Source organism: Pseudophryne corroboree, unplaced genomic scaffold (genome assembly GCF_028390025.1).
Source record: "Pseudophryne corroboree isolate aPseCor3 unplaced genomic scaffold, aPseCor3.hap2 scaffold_2610, whole genome shotgun sequence".
In the NCBI taxonomy this organism is placed as follows: Eukaryota; Metazoa; Chordata; class Amphibia; order Anura; family Myobatrachidae; genus Pseudophryne; species Pseudophryne corroboree.
Window position 1 is genome coordinate 35834 of NW_026969270.1, and position 11566 is coordinate 47399.

Genomic DNA, 11566 nt, shown 5'->3' on the forward strand with positions numbered 1-11566 from the left:
ATTTTCAAACGTATTCATTTATGAACCAGTAGTTAGAAGTAGAAAAGTTCTAACAGAAACCACAAAGCTCATCTACAGCCACACCACACTGGATACGCCCAATCTCATCTGATCTTGGAAGCTAAGCAGTGTTGGGCCTGGTTAGTACTTGGATGGGAGACCACCTGGGAATACAAGGTGCTGTAGATATTTTTATACTGCCAACACCATTCTGTTGATGCATTCAATTTTCAAACGTATTCATTTATGAACCAGTAGTTAGAAGTAGAAAAGTTCTAACAGAAACCAGAAAGTTCATCTACAGCAAGACCACACTGGATACGCCCAATCTCATCTGATCTTGGAAGCTAAGCAGTGTTGGGCCTGCTTAGTACTTGGATGGGAGACCACCGGGGAATACAAGGTGCTGTAGATATTTTTATACTGCCAACACCGTTCTGTTGATGCATTCAATTTTCAAATGTATTCATTTATGAACCAGTAGTTAGAAGTAGAAAAGTTCAAACATAAACTACAAAGCTTATCTACAGCCACACCACACTGGATACGCCCAATCTCATCTGATCTTGGAAGCTAAGCAGTGTTGGGCCTTGTTAGTACTTGGATGGGAGACCACCTGGGAATACAAGGTGCTGTAGATATTTTTATACTGCCAACACCGTTCTGTTGATGCATTCCATTTTCAAACGTATTCATTTATGAACCAGTAGTTAGAAGTAGAAAAGTTCTAACAGAAACCATAAAGCTCATGTACAGCCACACCACACTGGATACGCCCAATCTCATCTGATCTTGGAAGCTAAGCAGTGTTGGGCCTGGTTAGTACTTGGATGGGAGACCACCTGGGAATACAAGGTGCTGTAGATATTTTTATACTACCAACACCGTTCTGTTGATGCATTTCATTTTCAAACGTATTCATTTATGAACCAGTAGTTAGAAGTAGAAAAGTTCTAACAGAAACCACACAGCTCATCTACAGCCACACCACACTGGATACGCCCAATCTCATCTGATCTTGGAAGCTAAGCAGTGTTGGGCCTGGTTAGTACTTGGATGGGAGACCACCTGGGAATACAAGGTGTTGTAGATATTTTTATACTACCAACACCGTTCTGTTGATGCATTCCATTTTCAAACGTATTCATTTATGAACCAGTAGTTAGAAGTAGAAAAGTTCTAACAGAAACCAGAAAGCTCATCTACAGCCACACCACACTGGATACGCCCAATCTCATCTGATCTTGGTAGCTAAGCAGTGTTGGGCCTGGTTAGTACTTGGATGGGAGACCACCTGGGAATACAAGGTGCTGTAGATATTTTTATACTGCCAACACCGTTCTGTTGATGCATTCAATTTTCAAACGTATTCATTTATGAACCAGTAGTTAGAAGTAGAAAAGTTCTAACAGAAACCAGAAAGTTCATCTACAGCAAGACCACACTGGATACGCCCAATCTCATCTGATCTTGGAAGCTAAGCAGTGTTGGGCCTGCTTAGTACTTGGATGGGAGACCACCGGGGAATACAAGGTGCTGTAGATATTTTTATACTGCCAACACCGTTCTGTTGATGCATTCAATTTTCAAATGTATTCATTTATGAACCAGTAGTTAGAAGTAGAAAAGTTCAAACATAAACTACAAAGCTCATCTACAGCCACACCACACTGGATACGCCCAATCTCATCTGATCTTGGAAGCTAAGCAGTGTTGGGCTTGGTTAGTACTTGGATGGGAGACCACCTGGGAATACAAGGTGCTGTAGATATTTTTATACTGCCAACACCGTTCTGTTGATGCATTCCATTTTCAAACGTATTCATTTATGAACCAGTAGTTAGAAGTAGAAAAGTTCTAACAGAAACCATAAAGCTCATGTACAGCCACACCACACTGGATACGCCCAATCTCATCTGATCTTGGAAGCTAAGCAGTGTTGGGCCTGGTTAGTACTTGGATGGGAGACCACCTGGGAATACAAGGTGCTGTAGATATTTTTATACTACCAACACCGTTCTGTTGATGCATTTCATTTTCAAACGTATTCATTTATGAACCAGTAGTTAGAAGTAGAAAAGTTCTAACAGAAACCACACAGCTCATCTACAGCCACACCACACTGGATACGCCCAATCTCATCTGATCTTGGAAGCTAAGCAGTGTTGGGCCTGGTTAGTACTTGGATGGGAGACCACCTGGGAATACAAGGTGTTGTAGATATTTTTATACTACCAACACCGTTCTGTTGATGCATTCCATTTTCAAACGTATTCATTTATGAACCAGTAGTTAGAAGTAGAAAAGTTCTAACAGAAACCAGAAAGCTCATCTACAGCCACACCACACTGGATACGCCCAATCTCATCTGATCTTGGTAGCTAAGCAGTGTTGGGCCTGGTTAGTACTTGGATGGGAGACCACCTGGGAATACAAGGTGCTGTAGATATTTTTATACTGCCAACACCGTTCTGTTGATGCATTCAATTTTCAAACGTATTCATTTATGAACCAGTAGTTAGAAGTAGAAAAGTTCTAACAGAAACCAGAAAGTTCATCTACAGCAAGACCACACTGGATACGCCCAATCTCATCTGATCTTGGAAGCTAAGCAGTGTTGGGCCTGCTTAGTACTTGGATGGGAGACCACCGGGGAATACAAGGTGCTGTAGATATTTTTATACTGCCAACACCGTTCTGTTGATGCATTCAATTTTCAAATGTATTCATTTATGAACCAGTAGTTAGAAGTAGAAAAGTTCAAACATAAACTACAAAGCTCATCTACAGCCACACCACACTGGATACGCCCAATCTCATCTGATCTTGGAAGCTAAGCAGTGTTGGGCCTGGTTAGTACTTGGATGGGAGACCACCTGGGAATACAAGGTGCTGTAGATATTTTTATACTGCCAACACCGTTCTGTTGATGCATTCCATTTTCAAACGTATTCATTTATGAACCAGTAGTTAGAAGTAGAAAAGTTCTAACAGAAACCATAAAGCTCATCTACAGCCACACCACACTGGATACGCCCAATCTCATCTGATCTTGGAAGCTAAGCAGTGTTGGGCCTGGTTAGTACTTGGATGGGAGACCACCTGGGAATACAAGGTGCTGTAGATATTTTTATACTACCAACACCGTTCTGTTGATGCATTCCATTTTCAAACGTATTCATTTATGAACCAGTAGTTAGAAGTAGAAAAGTTCTAACAGAAACCACACAGCTCATCTACAGCCACGCCACACTGGATACGCCCAATCTCATCTGATCTTGGAAGCTAAGCAGTGTTGGGCCTGGTTAGTACTTGGATGGGAGACCACCTGGGAATACAAGGTGTTGTAGATATTTTTATACTACCAACACCGTTCTGTTGATGCATTCCATTTTCAAACGTATTCATTTATGAACCAGTAGTTAGAAGTAGAAAAGTTCTAACAGAAACCAGAAAGCTCATCTACAGCCACACCACACTGGATACGCCCAATCTCATCTGATCTTGGAAGCTAAGCAGTGTAGGCCCTGGTTAGTACTTGGATGGGAGACCACCTGGGAATACAAGGTGCTGTAGATATTTTTGTACTGCCAACACCGTTCTTTTGATGCATTCCATTTTCAAACGTCTTCATTTATGAACCAGTAGTTAGAAGTAGAAAAGTTCTAACAGAAACCATAAAGCTATTCTACAGCCACACCACACTGGATATGCCCAATCTCATCTGATCTTGGAAGCTAAGCAGTGTTGAGCCTGGTTAGTACTTGGATGGGAGACCACCTGGGAATACAAGGTGCTGTAGATATTTTTATACTGCCAACACCATTCTGTTGATGCATTCCATTTTAAAACGTATTCATTAATGAACCAGTAGTTAGAAGTATAAAAGTTCTAACAGAAACCATAAAGCTATTCTACAGCCACACCACACTGGATATGCCCAATCTCATCTGATCTTGGAAGCTATGCAGTGTTGAGCCTGGTTAGTACTTGGATGGGAGACCACCTGGGAATACAAGGTGCTGTAGATATTTTTATACTACCAACACCGTTCTGTTGATGCATTCCATTTTCAAACGTATTCATTTATGAACCAGTAGTTAGAAGTAGAAAAGTTCTAACAGAAACCACACAGCTCATCTACAGCCACACCACACTGGATACGCCCAATCTCATCTGATCTTGGAAGCTAAGCAGTGTTGGGCCTGGTTAGTACTTGGATGGGAGACCACCTGGGAATACAAGGTGTTGTAGATATTTTTATACTACCAACACCGTTCTGTTGATGCATTCCATTTTCAAACGTATTCATTTATGAACCAGTAGTTAGAAGTAGAAAAGTTCTAACAGAAACCAGAAAGCTCATCTACAGCCACACCACACTGGATACGCCCAATCTCATCTGATCTTGGAAGCTAAGCAGTGTAGGGCCTGGTTAGTACTTGGATGGGAGACCACCTGGGAATACAAGGTGCTGTAGATATTTTTATACTGCCAACACCGTTCTTTTGATGCATTCCATTTTCAAACGTCTTCATTTATGAACCAGTAGTTAGAAGTAGAAAAGTTCTAACAGAAACCATAAAGCTATTCTACAGCCACACCACACTGGATATGCCCAATCTCATCTGATCTTGGAAGCTAAGCAGTGTTGAGCCTGGTTAGTACTTGGATGGGAGACCACCTGGGAATACAAGGTGCTGTAGATATTTTTATACTGCCAACACCATTCTGTTGATGCATTCCATTTTAAAACGTATTCATTAATGAACCAGTAGTTAGAAGTATAAAAGTTCTAACAGAAACCTGAAAGTTCATCTACAGCAAGACCACACTGGATACGCCCAATCTCATCTGATCTTGGAAGCTAAGCAGTGTTGGGCCTGCTTAGTACTTGGATGGGAGACCACCGGGGAATACAAGGTGCTGTAGATATTTTTATACTGCCAACACCGTTCTGTTGATGCATTCAATTTTCAAACGTATTCATTTATGAACCAGTAGTTAGAAGTAGAAAAGTTCAAACAGAAACCACAAAGCTCATCTACAGCCACAGCACACTGGATACGCCCAATCTCATCTGATCTTGGAAGCTAAGCAGTGATGGGCCTGGTTAGTACTTGGATGTAGATATTTTTATACTGCCAACACCGTTCTGTTGATGCATTCCATTTTCAAACGTCTTCATTTATGAACCAGTAGTTAGAAGTAGAAAAGTTCTAACAGAAACCATAAAGCTCATCTACAGCCACACCACACTGTATACGCCCAATCTCATCTGATCTTGGAAGCTAAGCAGTGTTGGGCCTGGTTAGTACTTGGATGGGAGACCACCTGGGAATACAAGGTGCTGTAGATATTTTTATACTACCAACACCGTTCTGTTGATGCATTCCATTTTCAAACGTATTCATTTATGAACCAGTAGTTAGAAGTAGAAAAGTACTAACAGAAATCATAAAGCTATTCTACAGCCACACCACACTGGATATGCCCAATCTCATCTGATCTTGGAAGCTAAGCAGTGTTGAGCCTGGTTAGTACTTGGATGGGAGACCACCTGGGAATACAAGGTGCTGTAGATATTTTTATACTGCCAACACCATTCTGTTGATGCATTCCATTTTAAAACGTATTCATTAATGAACCAGTAGTTAGAAGTAGAAAAGTTCTAACAGAAACCAGAAAGTTCATCTACAGCAAGACCACACTGGATACGCCCAATCTCATCTGATCTTGGAAGCTAAGCAGTGTTGGGCCTGCTTAGTACTTGGATGGGAGACCACCGGGGAATACAAGGTGCTGTAGATATTTTTATACTGCCAAGACCGTTCTGTTGATGCATTCAATTTTCAAATGTATTCATTTATGAACCAGTAGTTAGAAGTAGAAAAGTTCAAACAGAAACAACAAAGCTCATCTACAGCCACACCACACTGGATACGCCCAATCTCATCTGATCTTGGAAGCTAAGCAATGTTGGGCCTGGTTAGTACTTGGATGGGAGACCACCTGGGAATACAAGGTGCTGTAGATATTTTTATACTGCCAACACCGTTCTGTTGATGCATTCCATTTTCAAACGTATTAATTTATGAACCAGTAGTTAGAAGTAGAAAAGTTCTAACAGAAACCACAAAACTCATCTACAGCCACAGCACACTGGATACGCCCAATCTCATCTGATCTTGGAAGCTAAGTATTGTTGGGCCTGGTTAGTACTTGGATGGGAGACCACCTGGGAATACAAGGTGCTGTAGATATTTTTATACTGCCAACACCGTTCTGTTGATGCATTCCATTTTCAAACGTATTCATTTATGAACCAGTAGTTAGAAGTAGAAAAGTTCAAACAGAAACCACAAAGCTCATCTACAGCCACACCACACTGGATACGCCAAATCTGATCTGTTCTTGGAAGCTAAGCAGTGTTGGGCCTGGTCAGTACTTGGATGGGAGACCACCTGGGAATACAAGGTACTGTAGATATTGTTATACTGCCAACACCGTTCTGTTGATGCATTCCATTTTCAAACGTATTCATTTATGAACCAGTTGTTAGAAGTAGAAAAGTTCTAACAGAAACCATAAAGCTCATCTACAGCCACACCACACTGGATACGCCCAATCTCATCTGATCTTGGAAGCTAAGCAGTGTTGGGCCTGGTTAGTAATTGGATGGGAGACCACCTGGGAATACAAGGTGCTGTAGATATTTTTATACTACCAACACCATTCTGTTGATGCATTCCATTTTAAAAAGTATTCATTTATGAACCAGTAGTTAGAAGTAGAAAAGTTCTAACAGAAACCAGAAAGTTCATCTACAGCAACACCACACTGGATACGCCCAATCTCATCTGATCTTGTTAGCTAAGCAGTGTTGGGCCTTGTTAGTACTTGGATGGGAGACCACCTGGGAATACAAGGTGCTGTAGATATTTTTATACTGCCAACACAGTTCTGTTGATGCATTCCATTTTCAAATGTATTCATTTATGAACCAGTAGTTAGAAGTAGAAAAGTTCAAACAGAAACCACAAAGCTCATCTACAGCCACAGCACACTGGATATGCCCAATCTCATCTGATCTTGGAAGCTAAGCAGTGTTGGGCCTGGTTAGTACTTGGATGGGAGACCACCTGGGAATACAAGGTGCTGTAGATATTTTTATACTGTCAATACCGTTCTGTTGATGCTTTCCATTTTCAAATGTTTTCATTTATGAACCAGTAGTTAGAAGTAGAAAAGTTCTAACAGAAACCACAAAGCTCATCTACAGCCACACCACACTGGATACGCCCAATCTCATCTGATCTTGGAAGCTAAGCAGTGTTGGGCCTGGTTAGTACTTGGATGGGAAACCACCTGGGAATACAAGGTGCTGTAGATATTTTTATACTACCAACACCGTTCTGTTGATGCATTCCATTTTAAAACATATTCTTTTATGAACCAGTAGTTAGAAGTAGAAAAGTTCAAACAGAAACCACAAAGCTCATCTACAGCCACACCACACTGGATACGCCCAATCTCATCTGATCTTGGAAGCTAAGCAGTGTTGGGCCTGGTTAGTACTTGGATGGGAGACCACCTGGGAATACAAGGTGCTGTAGATATTTTTATACTGCCAACACCAATCTGTTGATGCATTCCATTTTCAAACGTATTCATTTATGAACCAGTAGTTAGAAGTAGAAAAGTTCTAACAGAAACCACAAAGCTCATCTACAGCCACACCACACTGTATACGCCCAATCTCATCTGATCTTGGAACCTAAGCAGTGTTGGGCCTGGTTAGTACTTGGATGGGAGACCACCTGGGAATACAAGGTGCTGTAGATATTTTTATACTACCAACACCGTTCTGTTGATGCATTCCATTTTCAAACGTATTCATTTATGAACCAGTAGTTAGAAGTAGAAAAGTACTAACAGAAATCATAAAGCTATTCTACAGCCACACCACACTGGATATGCCCAATCTCATCTGATCTTGGAAGCTAAGCAGTGTTGAGCCTGGTTAGTACTTGGATGGGAGACCACCTGGGAATACAAGGTGCTGTAGATATTTTTATACTGCCAACACCATTCTGTTGATGCATTCCATTTTAAAACGTATTCATTAATGAACCAGTAGTTAGAAGTAGAAAAGTTCTAACAGAAACCAGAAAGTTCATCTACAGCAAGACCACACTGGATACGCCCAATCTCATCTGATCTTGGAAGCTAAGCAGTGTTGGGCCTGCTTAGTACTTGGATGGGAGACCACCGGGGAATACAAGGTGCTGTAGATATTTTTATACTGCCAAGACCGTTCTGTTGATGCATTCAATTTTCAAATGTATTCATTTATGAACCAGTAGTTAGAAGTAGAAATGTTCAAACAGAAACAACAAAGCTCATCTACAGCCACACCACACTGGATACGCCCAATCTCATCTGATCTTGGAAGCTAAGCAATGTTGGGCCTGGTTAGTACTTGGATGGGAGACCACCTGGGAATACAAGGTGCTGTAGATATTTTTATACTGCCAACACCGTTCTGTTGATGCATTCCATTTTCAAACGTATTAATTTATGAACCAGTAGTTAGAAGTAGAAAAGTTCTAACAGAAACCACAAAGCTCATCTACAGCCACAGCACACTGGATACGCCCAATCTCATCTGATCTTGGAAGCTAAGTAGTGTTGGGCCTGGTTAGTACTTGGATGGGAGACCACCTGGGAATACAAGGTGCTGTAGATATTTTTATACTGCCAACACCGTTCTGTTGATGCATTCCATTTTCAAACGTATTCATTTATGAACCAGTAGTTAGAAGTAGAAAAGTTCAAACAGAAACCACAAAGCTCATTTACAGCCACACCACACTGGATACGCCAAATCTGATCTGTTCTTGGAAGCTAAGCAGTGTTGGGCCTGGTCAGTACTTGGATGGGAGACCACCTGGGAATACAAGGTACTGTAGATATTGTTATACTGCCAACACCGTTCTGTTGATGCATTCCATTTTCAAACGTATTCATTTATGAACCAGTTGTTAGAAGTAGAAAAGTTCTAACAGAAACCATAAAGCTCATCTACAGCCACACCACACTGAATACGCCCAATCTCATCTGATCTTGGAAGCTAAGCAGTGTTGGGCCTGGTTAGTAATTGGATGGGAGACCACCTGGGAATACAAGGTGCTGTAGATATTTTTATACTACCAACACCATTCTGTTGATGCATTCCATTTTAAAAAGTATTCTTTTATGAACCAGTAGTTAGAAGTAGAAAAGTTCTAACAGAAACCAGAAAGTTCATCTACAGCAACACCACACTGGATACGCCCAATCTCATCTGATCTTGTTAGCTAAGCAGTGTTGGGCCTGGTTAGTACTTGGATGGGAGACCACCTGGGAATACAAGGTGCTGTAGATATTTTTATACTGCCAACACAGTTCTGTTGATGCATTCCATTTTCAAATGTATTCATTTATGAACCAGTAGTTAGAAGTAGAAAAGTTCAAACAGAAACCACAAAGCTCATCTACAGCCACAGCACACTGGATACGCCCAATCTCATCTGATCTTGGAAGCTAAGCAGTGTTGGGCCTGGTTAGTACTTGGATGGGAGACCACCTGGGAATACAAGGTGCTGTAGATATTTTTATACTGCCAATACCGTTCTGTTGATGCTTTCCATTTTCAAATGTTTTCATTTATGAACCAGTAGTTAGAAGTAGAAAAGTTCTAACAGAAACCACAAAGCTCATCTACAGCCACACCACACTGGATACGCCCAATCTCATCTGATCTTGGAAGCTAAGCAGTGTTGGGCCTGGTTAGTACTTGGATGGGAGACCACCTGGGAATACAAGGTGCTGTAGATATTTTTATACTACCAACACCGTTCTGTTGATGCATTCCATTTTAAAACATATTCATTTATGAACCAGTAGTTAGAAGTAGAAAAGTTCAAACAGAAACCACAAAGCTCATCTACAGCCACACCACACTGGATACGCCCAATCTCATCTGATCTTGGAAGCTAAGCAGTGTTGGGCATGGTTAGTACTTGGATGGGAGACCACCTGGGAATACAACGTGCTGTAGATATTTTTATACTGCCAACACCGTTCTGTTGATGCATTCCATTTTCAAACGTATTCATTTATGAACCAGTAGTTAGAAGTAGAAAAGTTCTAACAGAAACCACAAAGCTCATCTACAGCCACACCACACTGGATACGCCCAATCTCATCTGATCTTGGAAGCTAAGCAGTGTTGGGCCTGGTTAGTACTTGGATGGGAGACCACCTGGGAATACAAGGTGCTGTAGATATTTTTATACTGCCAACACCGTTCTGTTGATGCATTCAATTTTTAAACGTATTCATTTATGAACCAGTAGTTAGAAGTAGAAAAGTTCTAACAGAAACTAGAAAGTTCATCTACAGCAAGACCACACTGGATACGCCCAATCTCATCTGATCTTGGAAGCTAAGCAGTGTTGGGCCTGCTTAGTACTTGGATGGGAGACCACCGGGGAATACAAGGTGCTGTAGATATTTTTATACTGCCAACACCGTTCTGTTGATGCATTCAATTTTCAAATGTATTCATTTATGAACCAGTAGTTAGAAGTAGAAAAGTTCAAACATAAACTACAAAGCTCATCTACAGCCACACCACACTGGATACGCCCAATCTCATCTGATCTTGGAAGCTAAGCCGTGTTGGGCCTGGTTAGTACTTGGATGGGAGACCACCTGGGAATACAAGGTGCTGAAGATATTTTTATACTGCCAACACCGTTCTGTTGATGCATTCCATTTTCAAACGTATTCATTTATGAACCAGTAGTTAGAAGTAGAAAAGTTCTAACAGAAACCATAAAGCTCATCTACAGCCACACCACACTGGATACGCCCAATCTCATCTGATCTTGGAAGCTAAGCAGTGTTGGGCCTGGTTAGTACTTGGATGGGAGACCACCTGGGAATACAAGGTGCTGTAGATATTTTTATACTACCAACACCGTTCTGTTGATGCATTCCATTTTCAAACGTATTCATTTATGAACCAGTAGTTAGAAGTAGAAAAGTTCTAACAGAAACCACAAAGCTCATCTACAGCCACACCACACTGGATACGCCCAATCTCATCTGATCTTGGAAGCTAAGCAGTGTTGGGCCTGGTTAGTACTTGGATGGGAGACCACCTGGGAATACAAGGTGCTGTAGATATTTTTATACTACCAACACCGTTCTGTTGATGCATTCCATTTTCAAACGTATTCATTTATGAACCAGTAGTTAGAAGTAGAAAAGTTCTAACAGAAACCTCAAAGCTCATCTACAGCCACACCACACTGGATACGCCCAATCTCATCTGATCTTGGAAGCTAAGCAGTGTAGGGCCTGGTTAGTACTTGGATGGGAGACCACCTGGGAATACAAGGTGCTGTAGATATTTTTATACTGCCAACACCGTTCTGTTGATGCATTCCATTTTCAAACGTCTTCATTTATGAACCAGTAGTTAGAAGTAGAAAAGTTCTAACAGAAACCATAAAGC

The 11566-nt window shown here is 41.2% G+C and overlaps 42 non-coding genes and 8 pseudogenes across 42 annotated transcripts; all 50 read left to right on the top strand.

The window, feature by feature from the left end:
- Nucleotides 1-70: 70 nt before the first annotated feature.
- Nucleotides 71-189, top strand: LOC135012965 (5S ribosomal RNA). The gene has a single exon (XR_010211769.1). It is a non-coding gene; the product is annotated as a 5S ribosomal RNA (ribosomal RNA).
- Nucleotides 190-296: 107 nt separating this feature from the next.
- On the top strand, nucleotides 297-415 carry LOC135012898 (5S ribosomal RNA). The gene has a single exon (XR_010211738.1). It is a non-coding gene; the product is annotated as a 5S ribosomal RNA (ribosomal RNA).
- Nucleotides 416-522: 107 nt separating this feature from the next.
- On the top strand, nucleotides 523-641 carry LOC135012888 (5S ribosomal RNA). Its single transcript, XR_010211729.1, has one exon. It is a non-coding gene; the product is annotated as a 5S ribosomal RNA (ribosomal RNA).
- Nucleotides 642-748: 107 nt separating this feature from the next.
- On the top strand, nucleotides 749-867 carry LOC135012822 (5S ribosomal RNA). Its single transcript, XR_010211666.1, has one exon. It is a non-coding gene; the product is annotated as a 5S ribosomal RNA (ribosomal RNA).
- A 107-nt stretch (nucleotides 868-974) lies between these two features.
- On the top strand, nucleotides 975-1093 carry LOC135012797 (5S ribosomal RNA). Its single transcript, XR_010211641.1, has one exon. It is a non-coding gene; the product is annotated as a 5S ribosomal RNA (ribosomal RNA).
- A 107-nt stretch (nucleotides 1094-1200) lies between these two features.
- Nucleotides 1201-1319, top strand: LOC135012782 (5S ribosomal RNA). Its single transcript, XR_010211627.1, has one exon. It is a non-coding gene; the product is annotated as a 5S ribosomal RNA (ribosomal RNA).
- Nucleotides 1320-1426: 107 nt separating this feature from the next.
- On the top strand, nucleotides 1427-1545 carry LOC135012899 (5S ribosomal RNA). Its single transcript, XR_010211740.1, has one exon. It is a non-coding gene; the product is annotated as a 5S ribosomal RNA (ribosomal RNA).
- Nucleotides 1546-1652: 107 nt separating this feature from the next.
- LOC135012779 (5S ribosomal RNA) lies at nucleotides 1653-1771 on the top strand. The gene has a single exon (XR_010211624.1). It is a non-coding gene; the product is annotated as a 5S ribosomal RNA (ribosomal RNA).
- A 107-nt stretch (nucleotides 1772-1878) lies between these two features.
- On the top strand, nucleotides 1879-1997 carry LOC135012824 (5S ribosomal RNA). Its single transcript, XR_010211668.1, has one exon. It is a non-coding gene; the product is annotated as a 5S ribosomal RNA (ribosomal RNA).
- Nucleotides 1998-2104: 107 nt separating this feature from the next.
- Nucleotides 2105-2223, top strand: LOC135012798 (5S ribosomal RNA). Its single transcript, XR_010211642.1, has one exon. It is a non-coding gene; the product is annotated as a 5S ribosomal RNA (ribosomal RNA).
- Nucleotides 2224-2330: 107 nt separating this feature from the next.
- Nucleotides 2331-2449, top strand: LOC135012783 (5S ribosomal RNA). The gene has a single exon (XR_010211628.1). It is a non-coding gene; the product is annotated as a 5S ribosomal RNA (ribosomal RNA).
- Nucleotides 2450-2556: 107 nt separating this feature from the next.
- Nucleotides 2557-2675, top strand: LOC135012900 (5S ribosomal RNA). Its single transcript, XR_010211741.1, has one exon. It is a non-coding gene; the product is annotated as a 5S ribosomal RNA (ribosomal RNA).
- Nucleotides 2676-2782: 107 nt separating this feature from the next.
- Nucleotides 2783-2901, top strand: LOC135012966 (5S ribosomal RNA). Its single transcript, XR_010211770.1, has one exon. It is a non-coding gene; the product is annotated as a 5S ribosomal RNA (ribosomal RNA).
- Nucleotides 2902-3008: 107 nt separating this feature from the next.
- On the top strand, nucleotides 3009-3127 carry LOC135012967 (5S ribosomal RNA). The gene has a single exon (XR_010211771.1). It is a non-coding gene; the product is annotated as a 5S ribosomal RNA (ribosomal RNA).
- Nucleotides 3128-3234: 107 nt separating this feature from the next.
- LOC135012832 (5S ribosomal RNA) lies at nucleotides 3235-3353 on the top strand. The gene has a single exon (XR_010211675.1). It is a non-coding gene; the product is annotated as a 5S ribosomal RNA (ribosomal RNA).
- Nucleotides 3354-3460: 107 nt separating this feature from the next.
- On the top strand, nucleotides 3461-3579 carry LOC135012829 (5S ribosomal RNA). The gene has a single exon (XR_010211672.1). It is a non-coding gene; the product is annotated as a 5S ribosomal RNA (ribosomal RNA).
- Nucleotides 3580-3686: 107 nt separating this feature from the next.
- LOC135012920 (5S ribosomal RNA) lies at nucleotides 3687-3805 on the top strand (annotated as a pseudogene).
- A 107-nt stretch (nucleotides 3806-3912) lies between these two features.
- LOC135012941 (5S ribosomal RNA) lies at nucleotides 3913-4031 on the top strand (annotated as a pseudogene).
- Nucleotides 4032-4138: 107 nt separating this feature from the next.
- Nucleotides 4139-4257, top strand: LOC135012799 (5S ribosomal RNA). The gene has a single exon (XR_010211643.1). It is a non-coding gene; the product is annotated as a 5S ribosomal RNA (ribosomal RNA).
- A 107-nt stretch (nucleotides 4258-4364) lies between these two features.
- LOC135012978 (5S ribosomal RNA) lies at nucleotides 4365-4483 on the top strand. The gene has a single exon (XR_010211782.1). It is a non-coding gene; the product is annotated as a 5S ribosomal RNA (ribosomal RNA).
- A 107-nt stretch (nucleotides 4484-4590) lies between these two features.
- Nucleotides 4591-4709, top strand: LOC135012921 (5S ribosomal RNA; annotated as a pseudogene).
- Nucleotides 4710-4816: 107 nt separating this feature from the next.
- LOC135012901 (5S ribosomal RNA) lies at nucleotides 4817-4935 on the top strand. The gene has a single exon (XR_010211742.1). It is a non-coding gene; the product is annotated as a 5S ribosomal RNA (ribosomal RNA).
- A 305-nt stretch (nucleotides 4936-5240) lies between these two features.
- Nucleotides 5241-5359, top strand: LOC135012775 (5S ribosomal RNA). The gene has a single exon (XR_010211620.1). It is a non-coding gene; the product is annotated as a 5S ribosomal RNA (ribosomal RNA).
- Nucleotides 5360-5466: 107 nt separating this feature from the next.
- Nucleotides 5467-5585, top strand: LOC135012922 (5S ribosomal RNA; annotated as a pseudogene).
- A 107-nt stretch (nucleotides 5586-5692) lies between these two features.
- LOC135012902 (5S ribosomal RNA) lies at nucleotides 5693-5811 on the top strand. The gene has a single exon (XR_010211743.1). It is a non-coding gene; the product is annotated as a 5S ribosomal RNA (ribosomal RNA).
- Nucleotides 5812-5918: 107 nt separating this feature from the next.
- LOC135012818 (5S ribosomal RNA) lies at nucleotides 5919-6037 on the top strand. The gene has a single exon (XR_010211662.1). It is a non-coding gene; the product is annotated as a 5S ribosomal RNA (ribosomal RNA).
- Nucleotides 6038-6144: 107 nt separating this feature from the next.
- On the top strand, nucleotides 6145-6263 carry LOC135012930 (5S ribosomal RNA; annotated as a pseudogene).
- Nucleotides 6264-6370: 107 nt separating this feature from the next.
- LOC135012948 (5S ribosomal RNA) lies at nucleotides 6371-6489 on the top strand (annotated as a pseudogene).
- A 107-nt stretch (nucleotides 6490-6596) lies between these two features.
- On the top strand, nucleotides 6597-6715 carry LOC135012841 (5S ribosomal RNA). The gene has a single exon (XR_010211684.1). It is a non-coding gene; the product is annotated as a 5S ribosomal RNA (ribosomal RNA).
- A 107-nt stretch (nucleotides 6716-6822) lies between these two features.
- Nucleotides 6823-6941, top strand: LOC135012855 (5S ribosomal RNA). The gene has a single exon (XR_010211697.1). It is a non-coding gene; the product is annotated as a 5S ribosomal RNA (ribosomal RNA).
- A 107-nt stretch (nucleotides 6942-7048) lies between these two features.
- LOC135012866 (5S ribosomal RNA) lies at nucleotides 7049-7167 on the top strand. The gene has a single exon (XR_010211708.1). It is a non-coding gene; the product is annotated as a 5S ribosomal RNA (ribosomal RNA).
- Nucleotides 7168-7274: 107 nt separating this feature from the next.
- On the top strand, nucleotides 7275-7393 carry LOC135012785 (5S ribosomal RNA). Its single transcript, XR_010211630.1, has one exon. It is a non-coding gene; the product is annotated as a 5S ribosomal RNA (ribosomal RNA).
- A 107-nt stretch (nucleotides 7394-7500) lies between these two features.
- On the top strand, nucleotides 7501-7619 carry LOC135012968 (5S ribosomal RNA). Its single transcript, XR_010211772.1, has one exon. It is a non-coding gene; the product is annotated as a 5S ribosomal RNA (ribosomal RNA).
- Nucleotides 7620-7726: 107 nt separating this feature from the next.
- Nucleotides 7727-7845, top strand: LOC135012862 (5S ribosomal RNA). Its single transcript, XR_010211704.1, has one exon. It is a non-coding gene; the product is annotated as a 5S ribosomal RNA (ribosomal RNA).
- A 107-nt stretch (nucleotides 7846-7952) lies between these two features.
- Nucleotides 7953-8071, top strand: LOC135012923 (5S ribosomal RNA; annotated as a pseudogene).
- Nucleotides 8072-8178: 107 nt separating this feature from the next.
- LOC135012903 (5S ribosomal RNA) lies at nucleotides 8179-8297 on the top strand. The gene has a single exon (XR_010211744.1). It is a non-coding gene; the product is annotated as a 5S ribosomal RNA (ribosomal RNA).
- A 107-nt stretch (nucleotides 8298-8404) lies between these two features.
- On the top strand, nucleotides 8405-8523 carry LOC135012819 (5S ribosomal RNA). The gene has a single exon (XR_010211663.1). It is a non-coding gene; the product is annotated as a 5S ribosomal RNA (ribosomal RNA).
- Nucleotides 8524-8630: 107 nt separating this feature from the next.
- Nucleotides 8631-8749, top strand: LOC135012874 (5S ribosomal RNA). Its single transcript, XR_010211715.1, has one exon. It is a non-coding gene; the product is annotated as a 5S ribosomal RNA (ribosomal RNA).
- A 107-nt stretch (nucleotides 8750-8856) lies between these two features.
- LOC135012952 (5S ribosomal RNA) lies at nucleotides 8857-8975 on the top strand (annotated as a pseudogene).
- Nucleotides 8976-9082: 107 nt separating this feature from the next.
- Nucleotides 9083-9201, top strand: LOC135012834 (5S ribosomal RNA). The gene has a single exon (XR_010211677.1). It is a non-coding gene; the product is annotated as a 5S ribosomal RNA (ribosomal RNA).
- Nucleotides 9202-9308: 107 nt separating this feature from the next.
- LOC135012912 (5S ribosomal RNA) lies at nucleotides 9309-9427 on the top strand. Its single transcript, XR_010211753.1, has one exon. It is a non-coding gene; the product is annotated as a 5S ribosomal RNA (ribosomal RNA).
- A 107-nt stretch (nucleotides 9428-9534) lies between these two features.
- LOC135012848 (5S ribosomal RNA) lies at nucleotides 9535-9653 on the top strand. The gene has a single exon (XR_010211691.1). It is a non-coding gene; the product is annotated as a 5S ribosomal RNA (ribosomal RNA).
- A 107-nt stretch (nucleotides 9654-9760) lies between these two features.
- On the top strand, nucleotides 9761-9879 carry LOC135012970 (5S ribosomal RNA). Its single transcript, XR_010211774.1, has one exon. It is a non-coding gene; the product is annotated as a 5S ribosomal RNA (ribosomal RNA).
- Nucleotides 9880-9986: 107 nt separating this feature from the next.
- LOC135012827 (5S ribosomal RNA) lies at nucleotides 9987-10105 on the top strand. Its single transcript, XR_010211670.1, has one exon. It is a non-coding gene; the product is annotated as a 5S ribosomal RNA (ribosomal RNA).
- A 107-nt stretch (nucleotides 10106-10212) lies between these two features.
- On the top strand, nucleotides 10213-10331 carry LOC135012971 (5S ribosomal RNA). Its single transcript, XR_010211775.1, has one exon. It is a non-coding gene; the product is annotated as a 5S ribosomal RNA (ribosomal RNA).
- Nucleotides 10332-10438: 107 nt separating this feature from the next.
- Nucleotides 10439-10557, top strand: LOC135012904 (5S ribosomal RNA). The gene has a single exon (XR_010211746.1). It is a non-coding gene; the product is annotated as a 5S ribosomal RNA (ribosomal RNA).
- Nucleotides 10558-10664: 107 nt separating this feature from the next.
- LOC135012876 (5S ribosomal RNA) lies at nucleotides 10665-10783 on the top strand. The gene has a single exon (XR_010211717.1). It is a non-coding gene; the product is annotated as a 5S ribosomal RNA (ribosomal RNA).
- A 107-nt stretch (nucleotides 10784-10890) lies between these two features.
- LOC135012972 (5S ribosomal RNA) lies at nucleotides 10891-11009 on the top strand. Its single transcript, XR_010211776.1, has one exon. It is a non-coding gene; the product is annotated as a 5S ribosomal RNA (ribosomal RNA).
- Nucleotides 11010-11116: 107 nt separating this feature from the next.
- Nucleotides 11117-11235, top strand: LOC135012973 (5S ribosomal RNA). Its single transcript, XR_010211777.1, has one exon. It is a non-coding gene; the product is annotated as a 5S ribosomal RNA (ribosomal RNA).
- Nucleotides 11236-11342: 107 nt separating this feature from the next.
- LOC135012979 (5S ribosomal RNA) lies at nucleotides 11343-11461 on the top strand. Its single transcript, XR_010211783.1, has one exon. It is a non-coding gene; the product is annotated as a 5S ribosomal RNA (ribosomal RNA).
- The last annotated feature ends 105 nt before the right edge of the window (nucleotides 11462-11566 follow it).